Raw genomic sequence first — 11,545 nt, forward strand, 5'->3', positions numbered from 1 at the left:
TGGGTGAGGTTTCCGTCCTAATCCAGTCGGTGGTAGACACAGGCACCTCTGAAAAGAAAGTGTCCTGACTCTAAGGAGAAGTGCTTCGTCACTGACTTTCCAAACTGTGGAGTCCCACCTTCTAAATTTGGACGGAACTTGCGTGCCCTCGGGCATGAATATGAGCACCTGGAGCCCTTAATAAATGGCCAGCCTGGAGGCACGTTCTCTCCTCTTGACTTTTGTTGCCAAACCAGATTTTTGGATGGCTTAACATAAATACTTCTGGGCAGCTGTTACTGCTTAAAATGGCACCGTTCTTCTGAGGGTTGGCTGCGCTAAATTGGGAACTAAAACAATAGTGCACTTTGCTTCCTTATCCTTTATTTTTGGAGCATCCACATTTAATTGGGCATTGTAATAACTTAAAGTATGATTTGCATTGACAAAACTAATCCTTTGCTTATGACGTGACCAGGATCCAGGGAGGACTTAAGGGGAAGCAGAACAATGCAGTGAACAGGTGAGGCTTAGAAAATTGCCATTCCTTCCTCCCCGAGGTGGAAAACCATTGTTAAATATTAGAGCGCCCAGTGAGATGAGTCCCTAAAGGACTGTCTGAATGCAGGAATTACAACACCCCTCCCCCCTACAAATGTGCCTGGAATTACCATAACAGACTGAGGTATAGGTCTTTATTGGACACCCAGAGAGATGATGTCCTAAGTATAGAGGAGAAATGAAAATTTGAATCGAGTGTGCATTTGGCATCCTGACTCCTTGGTTCCATTTGGAACTAAGCCTCTGGAAAGGGGAACTCAGGCTTATTCTTTGTCAGACACTTAGCTCTTTCTTAAACTTGAAGTCTTCTGAATTAGATTTGTGAATTACAGTGTGTGTATGTTTTGTTTTGGGCTTTTCATTTTTTATTTTATGTTTTAGGTTAAAGTGCAGTTCACATTTTCTGAGATTTAAGTATATTTTCTGATTCTTTTGACAACTGAACAGTGTTTGCAATAATGAAATGTGCACTCAGAAGAAACATTAGATGGGAAACGTTTCTAGTCTATTAATTGTCGTATGCGATCAAGCTATCTGGTGGCCAAATGACTAAATTGGGCTTCGAGGAGGAGAAGCTGTCACCATGAGTGATGTATGATATTTAGCCATGGCCAGCTCAGGGGCTGTGTCATTTGTCCTATCTTCAAATTGAGGTCAGAGTGTCACACAGGCCCCTCCCCAGGGAGCAGGGTGGGCTGGAGTAAGTTGTGTACTCTGGCTGTCAGCTCAGTGGAAATGCCACATTGGACTTGTCACTCGGCCACATGGTAAGTGACATACAGTCTGACAGGTCATACTTGGTCAGCGCTATAGGGCCGGACTCTGGATTGGGCTAAAGTAGCAGAATCCACTGAGGGCCAGCCTTGGTCTGCTGTCGTACACAGACTGCCGACTCTTACTTACGAGTGTGTGTTCTGTTCTGGCTGAGTCTGCAGAAGGCAAAGAGCAGCCCTTCCATGCATTAGCTCTGAGTTCCACTACACACCAGCACGGACCAGCAAGGGGGGCTGGGGAAAGTGCCCATTGAAAAGGCGGGATAGGAGAACAGAATAAACCAACCATTTCTGCCTGGTTGTCCAGATTAGCACTTCATTGCTGATCAGAATGGGCTTGGTAATAATTTTGGGGTGTGGCTGATGTGTCCATCCTGCCTCTCTGTGGAATATTCAGGACTTCTTGACCAGTGTTATGTTCTCCCATCTCCCAGCACACATGTGATCATTTGGGGGGGGGAGGATCAGTAGAGCATACAAAACCTTCCTTTGGAGAAAGGAGATGCTGTTGCTTTAACATCCGTGGGGTAATACCCTAAAACGTGAACCTGAGTTTTAGCAAAGCATGGCTGGGAACTCTGTTGACATTTTCTTTTCCTTGACAAGGCTTCAGGTCTTGCTGTAGGGAGCTGGCAGTGAAAATCAGTGATAACTTGTCAAGAAGCAGTGAATAATGAAAAAAAGAAGTGAATATGAGTAACTAATGTCTGAAAATGCATATAGATGTATATATTACAGGCTTTACGACTGAATTTTTTTAAAGAAAGCTAGAGTCTGTAATCCGTTTGCTATAACAATGACCCTTTATCTCATTTTTTGAAGAGAATTTTTAATCCTATTTCTGTTCCTAGGGGTTTATGTCTTAGACCGTAAGTTGAATAGAATGTTTGCAAAACTCTGCAAGAGGACAAGGTGGTCTTTCGTCTTGAACATGGGAAGAAAGTGCACACATTTCAGCTGGCATTTGGCTTATTACCAAGGGTCATTGTCCCAAGGTAATTCAAGGAGCAATTCAGTCTCAGCATTTGAAATGTAGACTTCATCTCCAGGGATCCATAAAAAAATGGAAACAGGGAAACTGTGGTTAAGCAGAGCCCGAAATAATAACCTGGCAAAGAAATGAGTTTATCAGGTCAAGGTAAAAGATGGCATCCCCCATCATATTCGTTAAATACTTTCATCATGCCAATGCTTGTATTAGCAAATTTAGTAATGATGGAGATAGTGAAAAGACAGCCATCCCCCTTCAAAGGGAAAGCATACATCAGCTGGCTTTGTTGCTGGTTCTCCACTGGTTCAAGACAGTTGTTGGTCTCAGTATAGCCTCGGGGGAGATTGTTTAGCCTCATCCTGGACACTTTCCCATCCTCAGAGGCGAAGAGGTTGGTGAGAAGGGTTTCCAGTGGGTCGTAGAGGTGAGAGTCCAAGGTCCCCCAGAATATATTAATAAGTATCCCTGAAAGGAATAGACCTGAAATACTCTACTTTGATGTGTTGTACTCCTCATTTATTTTTTTTCTCAGCATCCCATATTGTCCCACAGTACACATTTCCTTTGACATTACAAGAGCTTCATTGAATGCCAAGGTTCCACTGGCACTGTGTGGAAAGTTCTCTCTTAGCTTGTGGGGTCTGAGTGTGACCAACCAGCATGCAGTCTTTAACGGGAAGAAAAGGCTACTGAGCCAACATAGTGTTCAGAAGCTGTGAAGCAAAAGGGGGCAGAAAAGAGGGGCGAGCTCACCCTGTTACCCCACCCCAAGCATAATCCATAGCTGTTAACTCTGACCAACACCTCTGCTCCCCTCACTGAGGGGAGACAAAAGAGTGATTCTTTTACACTGGGCTGGCTCATTGTCAATGACAATCTCTTGCCCTGGTTGCCTTAGAGACATCCACTCTGCTCTTTCTCTCAGGCTCCAGACCAAGAAAAATATGCTCCCAAGATTAGCCCATCGGCATTTCTTCTGACCTGGCTAACGAAAGAAAGGAGACCTGTTCCTTTTAAAAGTCAGGAACAAAGTGTCAGGTGGCTTTGATTTATGACAGAAATAGGAAGAAGAAAGTTGAGGTAATAGCGCTATCCAAATAACCTTGCCCAGGAAACTGAGGGGTCAAGAGAGCTTATCAAGAGCCTTTTATAGGCAAGCTCTTCTGTGCCGCAGAGAAGGGGCCAGAAGGAGGGGGGACAGCCTGAAGGTGGGAATGTGAACCCACTTCCGACGGCGTTGGATTCAGTCACCCCCGAAGACCGCCACACAACTACAGGTCGATCAGTAAACACCAATTAAAAAGTGGAAAAAGAAAATCCGCCCTGTTCTAGGACTTCTGTCCTTCCCACAGGATCCCTGCACAAGTGGATACTTGGCGGGCTTTTCATTAATAAAGTCAGTGTGTGTGCTGACATGTGCATTCCTCCGCCTTCCTTCTCTCACGTTGCCGGTGATTGCTGAGTTCAGAAGTGTGCCCACTGCTTCCCTAGGAAGCCTCCCTCTGAAGGGCCCTGCTACCAGCTGCAGCCCTGCCGCTGCAGGGGTGGGGCCCCGGGGGCTCCGCCAGGAGCAGCTAGGTCTGCAGCCTGCATGTGTCCTCTTTCCTGCAGGTCACTGAATTGCTGTTTGAATGCACCATCTTTGCGGTGTCTTTCTCATGCCAGCAAAGCCATGTGCCCTCCTGTCTGCTGTCACATCTGTGCTCCGATTGCTTAAATATTGTTTGCGACAGGGAGGTTTTAATCTGGTTATGCAGAGGGAAGCGGGGCTGTGGGGGCACGTTTAATTGGCTCCCAGCAGAGTAGTGAGCATGTCTATGGAGTGTGGGGTTTTTGTTCCCTCCCTCTAGAAGTGTTACCATTTTCATGTCCTATTAATGTCCTCTGGTTGTTAAATTACAGCCGCACATTATAGCAGAGCTGGGTTCCCTCCTGGAGTGAATACAAATGAAGGGCATTTACTTGTATTTTTAGAGGTTTTGGAAAATGTAGTGATTTGTGGCTTTGATCAATCCTGTTGACTGGTATATGTCTACACAAACCTGTTTCAAATAAATCTTTTGTTAAAGTAAATGATTGGACCGTGTTTTATTTTGGAATTTTCTCTTGCACTAATAGGCAGTTGCTGCCATAGGGACTTGGGACAATAATACAGAGGTTGTGTCAGCAGGTACAGGCTATGTATACGCTCTGCCCCAAGAGCTGATGGCCAAGGAAACGCTGCTCAGTGGCAGGAGCTCAGGAGAATCTGAATTGTAGATTAACATGAGCTCCGCCAGTCCAGGGCCCCTTCATGAGAGCAGAGTCCAGGAGGCCACACTGAGTTTGGATGGATCACACAATGGAAAGAACTGTGCATCGAAGGGCTTCCCCCATTGATTACTGTATTCCCCTTGGTTTATCTCAGTTTCCCTGCAAACTGAGATGTGAAAAGTTCAAATTCTATTGTCACGCATGAGATGACAGGACCGTCATTGAAGGGGTGCCGAACACTCCACCCCAAAGGATGCCACTCTGACATACTGATTGTTGTGAACTGAAGGCCATTGAGAAACAGCAGATGCAGGGAAGGCTCTCTGACCTCCCCCTTCTACCTAAAAGCAGGTCATAACATTGCCACTGAGAAAAGTACCTTCCCCATACTGGGAAGAGAATGTTCTTATCATTGGAGACTGGGGGTGGGTGCTGGAATGGACCGGTACAAACAAACCTACTGAAATAACCCTGACCTTCCATTCGTTTCCCCTGTATCTTTCCCAAGGACTGCCCCACAGTTTACTGCCCCAGCCCAATCGCCTTTGTCCGGTCCCATTCCCAATTTATCTCTCTTTGTGTAAAAAGGACTATAAGCTTCTGGATCTAATGGCTTCTTGGGGTCTTCATCTTCCTTCTGAAGATTTCCACGTACATGTAAAAATATTAAATAAACTTGTATGCTTTTCTCCTGTTTGTCTTGTGTCAGTTAAACTCTTAGGCCAGCCACAGAACCTCAGAGGGTAGAAAGAAGGAAGTTTCTTCTCCCTTATGTTATTTTAAAGAGAGTAAGAATCACCCTCCCATTCCCTGTAGGTACCCTAAGTCACATTTAGGTAAGCATCCACTGCCTCGAGGTTCCCTGGGATGCACAAGTCACACGGCAGAGACCACATTGAGCCTGGGGTAAAGCGGGAGCTGGAGGGCCCGGACGTTGGCCTGGGAAGCACGGAGGCAGGGGAAACCAGCCTCAGGCTCGGTGTATCACCTGCTTGCCTGGCTTTGTGTGGGCAGCTCTACACTTCAGCCGTGCACAGTGAGGAGTGACTCTGGGGGTGGAGAACAGGAAGGAAAGAAAGCCTGCGAGAGATCGTTCCCTGCAGAGGCCCCTGTCTGGAGCCCCAAAGCCTCTTAACGGCCCACTTCAGATTTACTGCAGATTCCCAGAGCCGACTCTGATTCCTCCCAGATAGTCAGATCACAGCTGAATTTGGCCAGGATAGCGCAGTCACGACCTTGGTAGCTACATCCCCAGGCAAGGGCAGGGACAGGAGGCCGGGCCTCATTCCAGGCAGAGCTCCGCAGCTTAGGGCAGAACGGGGAAGGACTTCCTTCTGCTCTCCATAGGCCTGGACTTATTTTTCTTAAATCATGCAAAACTGAAAATGATTTAATACAGTCAAGAGCAAGGTGTTCTATTCCAAACCTGTGCTGTTTCTTGGTCGTGTCTACAACTCTGCCTTTGCTGCTACAGTGATTTTTTTTTTAAAGATTTTATTTATTTATTTGACAGCGAGAGACACAGCGAGAGAGGAAACACAAGCAGGGGGAGTGGGAGAGGGAGAAGCAGGCTTCCCGCTGAGCAGGGAGCCAGATGCGGGGCTCGATCCTAGGACCCCGGGATCATGACCTGAGCCAAAGGCAGATGCTTAACCAACTGAGCCACCCAGGTACCCCTACAGTGATTTTTTTTGAAATGTCATCCTTCACTTGTGCTCACCAGAATAAACTCGAATCATTGAGAGGCCATTAGCAGAAGACAGAGCAGACCCTACATTTCTGCCTACAGCAATACTCTTTAGAATAGTTTTCCCTGTGACAAAGACTCTGGCTACTTTGAAAAATCATTCAGATTCCACTATTTATTTTCAACATGTTTGTGTAAGAGACATATTGAATGTGAAGGACTGAAATGTATATCAAAGCAACAGGGCACACAACAGGAGCCCACTCTAGCCTCTAATCTTCTGCCTACATTCCATTCCATGTATGAATCTTTTTTTAAAAAAAAAAAGATTTTATTTATTTGTCAGAGAGAGAGAGAAAGAGCACAAGCAGGAGGAGTGGCAGGCAGAGGGAGAAGCAGGCTCCCCGTCGAGCAGGCATCCTGGGATCATGACCTGAGCCAAAGGCAGCCGCCCAACCAACTGAGCCACCCAGGCATCCCACCACATATGAATCTTTCAAGGGAACTTTCCAGCAATTGTTGAAAAGCCAGCTGTTGCTGTAACTGGGACTACAGGTGAGGTCTGGACTTCATATTTTCCGAAAGAGGACAAAATAAAATCCCTTCACCCACGAAGGCTAGAAACACCAAACCCACACAGTGCAGCTCACAAACATTAAGTTTTCATTTACTTGAAATAGGCCATACACATAACTAAAATGACTTATGTTTCCTGAGGGTGGGTCCCAAAGCTCTACCTTCAGCGATTTACCTCTTCTAGCAACTGCACTCTCCTTGACTTTAGACCACAGAATGATGGAAGTTTCGAGAAAGCTGCACAGGGGCCCTGAGAGCCACAGCCTTGGCCAGACCTGTGAATTGGCAGGGTCTGTCCCAGCAGTTGTTATTAGAGTTGTTGACATTGAATGCTACCTTCACATTGTGAAGAAGAGGAGTCACTGAATCTCATGAGTTCCTGAGACTTCTCAGTAAAGGACTCCTGAATGAATATTGATCCTTAGGTATTCAACAAAGGCGACTTTCTGTTCCAAGACACCTTTCATTAGATATAAAGTTTCTTAAAATTAAAACTAATACAGAAATACTGGACTGGTTAAAAAAGAAGAAAATGAAAACTTAATAATAAGAGTGATCACTTCAGATCGCTCTTAGTCTTCTAATTAGTTATCAGGAGAAATTGCTTTAAGATGGCTCTAGTAATTTCACACTTTTGCCATCCTCACATAGTTCTGTTGGGCCAAATATTTGGAGTCAACCTGTGACAAAACTCTAGACAGAAGCAGCAAATGTCATTCTTGCAGAGGTCACCAGGAGAAGGGTCCGAGAACAAAGCAAACAGGATTAAAGTTCTATTCTGTCTCGGGCATCGTTAACTGAATGGCTATTTGAAAATTTTTGTAAGCGAAGAAAAATCTGTGTGCTAGTCCACATAATGTCAAGTTTATTGGATGCCACTTTTCGGGAAATGTGGCATTGCCTTGGCCTAAGGACGTCTCTTATTAGATTCCTTTTGAAATACTTAAAATCTTTATGTCCAAATACATTTTCTACCTCCACAGAGGTTAACTGCACACCTACACGTACTGTACGCAGGCATTGTGCTAGGTGCCAAGGCGTCATTGAGAGCTGAAGTCTTGGTTTCAATCCTTGAGAAACTCGGCATCTAAGGGTATATGTACACGATTCAACATGGCACCAAGCAGCACACCAAGGGTGCAGCGAGTGCTGTAGAGAACAAAGGGGTATCACACCCAGTGTGTGAAAGGAGCAGAGAACAGCACTGCCCCCTCCCCGGTCTCTACTGCTCTTGGTTCCCTTAGGCCAATCTCAGGAATATTGGGTAACGTGAGAACAGAGGAACAACAAAGGATCAACAAAGAGTGCGGCTAGGTGAGGTTTTAAAGATAGTTTAACATTTAGCCAAAAAACGCTCACTTCCATAAAACCAGAGCTGCTGGAAAGCAATGCCATGTTGGGAGAAAGCTGAGGTAGCCATCACTGTCATAGTTTGTCACTTACGCCACACAACTGCCCTGGGAGCAGAAGTGATGGTGAGTCCCATTTTGACCAAGTGAAGCTCCGAGAGGTGTCTCGATTTGTCACACACTTGTTAGGGCTGGAAGAGGACCTCGAATCCAACTCCTCCACCTCCTCCCAAGGCCATGCTTTATTTACCTCAAAGGACTGTGCTAAAGTAGGTCTCCAAAGGACGCCTGCAAAGGCCCCACCAATGCAGCTGCCCAGGGAATGCTCTTAAACCCCACTCTGATGGAACATTTAGTTTTTATTTTTGCCTTGAAATGAGACATACGAAATACTCCCGAGTTCAGTCACCGACTTGGTACACAGCTGTCCTAAGTAGATCAATACATTTGCAACATACACGTCAGAAAGATGAGGAAAATCCTAAGAGCCATTCGGGTCACAAATCACAGTGTCAGCTTGAAAGATGCCAGTTATTGACTTCCAACCCCACCCTTCCAACCCTGCCCTGTGATGCTGTGGTGGGGCAGCCAAGCACCTTACCCTTTGCCTGCTGGTTCTGCCAACAGGGGGCGCTACAGGGAGCCCAAGAGGCTGAGGGAGTAGAAGGGCAAGGTCCTGTCTGTCCCCTGACCTGTCTGTGTCCAAAGACACAGCCTTCACCCTGGTGGCAGTTGGCACCAGTTTCCAGCTTTGAAAAAAAATTGGCATTCCCAGAACCAACCACATTGTGTCCCCCTGGGGTCCCGGTCAGCAGGTGCCCCCTCTCTGAGCATGACAGGGCCTTTACTTCAGGCATCTGGATTCTAACGCCCCCCTTTGTTCCTTTGGCCCTAGGGGTAGTAACTGCCTCAGGTAATCACTAGCTCTGCATTGCCTGTTTCCCCTTTTGCTGTTTCAGTTCCCTAACACCTGTTTAACCAATTCTTTTCACAAATTCTCTGTTACAGTGGCCATAATCTACTAAGGCAAACACCCACATAGCCTTGGATACAGCAGCTCCTCTCCTGGAATTCCACCCAAGAGAGCTGAGTGCTTGTGTTCACCAAAACACGTTTAGAATCATTCCTAACAGCCCCAACCTGAGAGTAACCCAAATGTCTGCCAACAGTTGAGTGGATAAATACGGTCCATTTGTGGTACTTTTCTATGATGGACTACTACACAGCGATGAAAAGGGGCTGCAGCTCCCTTCGGTAGCAGTCACAAAACGGAGTGAGAGAAGCCGGGCACAAGAGTCCGTGTTGTGTAATCCCATTTGTGTGAAGTTCAAAACCAGGCAAAGCTAATCTATGGTGAGAGAGATCAGCAGAGCCCCTCTCTTTGAAGGGAACTATCAACAGGATTGTTTCTGTCTCTTGACCTTGATGATGGTTTATTGAGCTGTACATTTAAGATTTGTGTGCTTTCCTGTGTGTGTAAGATGATTCAGTGTGTGTTTCTGACCGAAGCCCAGTTGGTTCAGAGAGATGCCAACTGGCAGACTAGAAAGGCTCCGTAGGATAAGCCAAACCTAGGGGCGACAGAGGGAGGAGAGAAATCCTGTGACTTTTCAAAGTAACAGCGCAGAGAAATCAGGCCACTTAGGGCATCACCAAGAGTGGTATTGATTTGAGGGTCAGAGAAAGCCAATTCTGTGCAAGTCTCTTAGGCAACCTGAAAACACTAGAAATGTAGACTAACCCAGGTAAAACTGGTTATTGAAACAAAAATAAGGAGAACCTCCTAATGTAGTTCTAAGGATCTATCTATCTATATTTGACATATTTTGTCAATATAAATTTTGTATTTCTTTGAATTGGGCAGGTTAAAAATATCTGAAAAGAAATTAAATTCTGTATGTATTATAAAAACCTATCAGATGCCACTAGCACTGTGGTAGGTTTTTTATCTCCACACTAACCGGAGGAGGTAGGTGTAGACGATGTCCTTTCCCAGAGGGCATGCTGAGGTTCAGACATGAAAGTTCACATTGAAGGCCACACCATCAGTGGTAGAGATGACTTCTAACTTGGGCCCATCCAACTCCAGAGGAAGTCCACTAGAACCAGTTACAGCTGAGATGAGCAGAGCTGAGGGCTGCAAACCAGCTCCAGTTTGAAAAAATCAGTCAAGAATTGAGAACAGAGTCTTGGATGAGATAGCCTCATACAATAAGTTATTTCTGTTTCAAATTTTCCTGTGATCATTTGGCACACATACGTATACACACGTGGTAATTTTATATACATGTTACAGATGGCAATAGTCTTCCACAGCTATTATGTCTACTGAGTAAATAATGTCTTGTGTAACCTATGATTTTTCTAAATGAAAAGACCTACACTTCAAGATGGTTGAAACTGAGATGCAAGTTTTCTGTTTAAAATCCATCTTAAGGCTGCCACCATACACTTTTTACCCCTTTTATCATCCCTCATTTAAAAGCTTTTTTTTTTAAGCATTAATTTTAAATTTCTTATTCTTGATTTGAGTCTGGTTCCTTCAATTTGGGGAATAAATGTTGAAGGCATTCTGAAGATGTCACTGTGAAAAGCACAAGGATGCTCACCGCCAACTCCCTCCGTAAAACTGTAATGTTATCTCAAAGTCATGCTGTCATGGTGCCCTGGCGTTATAGTTAACAGTCAAAAATACTGAACTTCTTGGGCAGGAGTCACTCTTTCTCTAGGATTTTATTCTCCCATTTCTCACTGATAAAGGATTCTATCCGGAAGAACAGAGGGCAAGGAAAAGCAAATGCAAATCATGCGCTAAACAATGTTTACCTAACGTTATCTTTAATTTTCAGGGAAAGAGTTAACAATTTCTAACTCTTTGTCCTCTCTCCCCACTCAACCCTTTCAAGGCACTTGAAGCCCAGTAACATTCATGTTTTCAATTAAGAGAAAAATTTCAGAAGGCAAAGAAATTTTCTATATAAGTATTTTGGAATGAATAGCCTGAATGAAAAGAGCTGATCTCCGGCTCTTAAAAAAAACAGAGAGAAAGGGCGAGGGGTAACAGGGTGGAAATGTCCTCAAGGCTCTAGCATCTAAGAAAAAGAAAAGTAGGATTAAGGTTGAGTGATGAGGAATGGTGTTCTCATTTGTATGCATGATTTATTCTTCCTGCAATATTTAGGCTGCTCCTTTTAAAAATGAAAGGCGCTCTAAAAGTTGAACGCAAAGGGTGTGCCTTCCCCAGTGGCCAGGTCCAGACTCACTGCTGGGCTCCTGGGCCCTTCCCTAGGCAGGCCCCGGGGAGCCCGCACACCAGGGTTGTTAAAGCCACTGTCCTCCTGCCTGCCGTGAGCTTTCTCCATTCAAGATCGTACAG

Source organism: Eumetopias jubatus, unplaced genomic scaffold, assembly GCF_037043125.1.
Source record: "Eumetopias jubatus isolate StellerSeaLion01/CBP00866 unplaced genomic scaffold, mEumJub1_p1.0 scaffold_3, whole genome shotgun sequence".
NCBI lineage: Eukaryota > Metazoa > Chordata > Mammalia > Carnivora > Otariidae > Eumetopias > Eumetopias jubatus.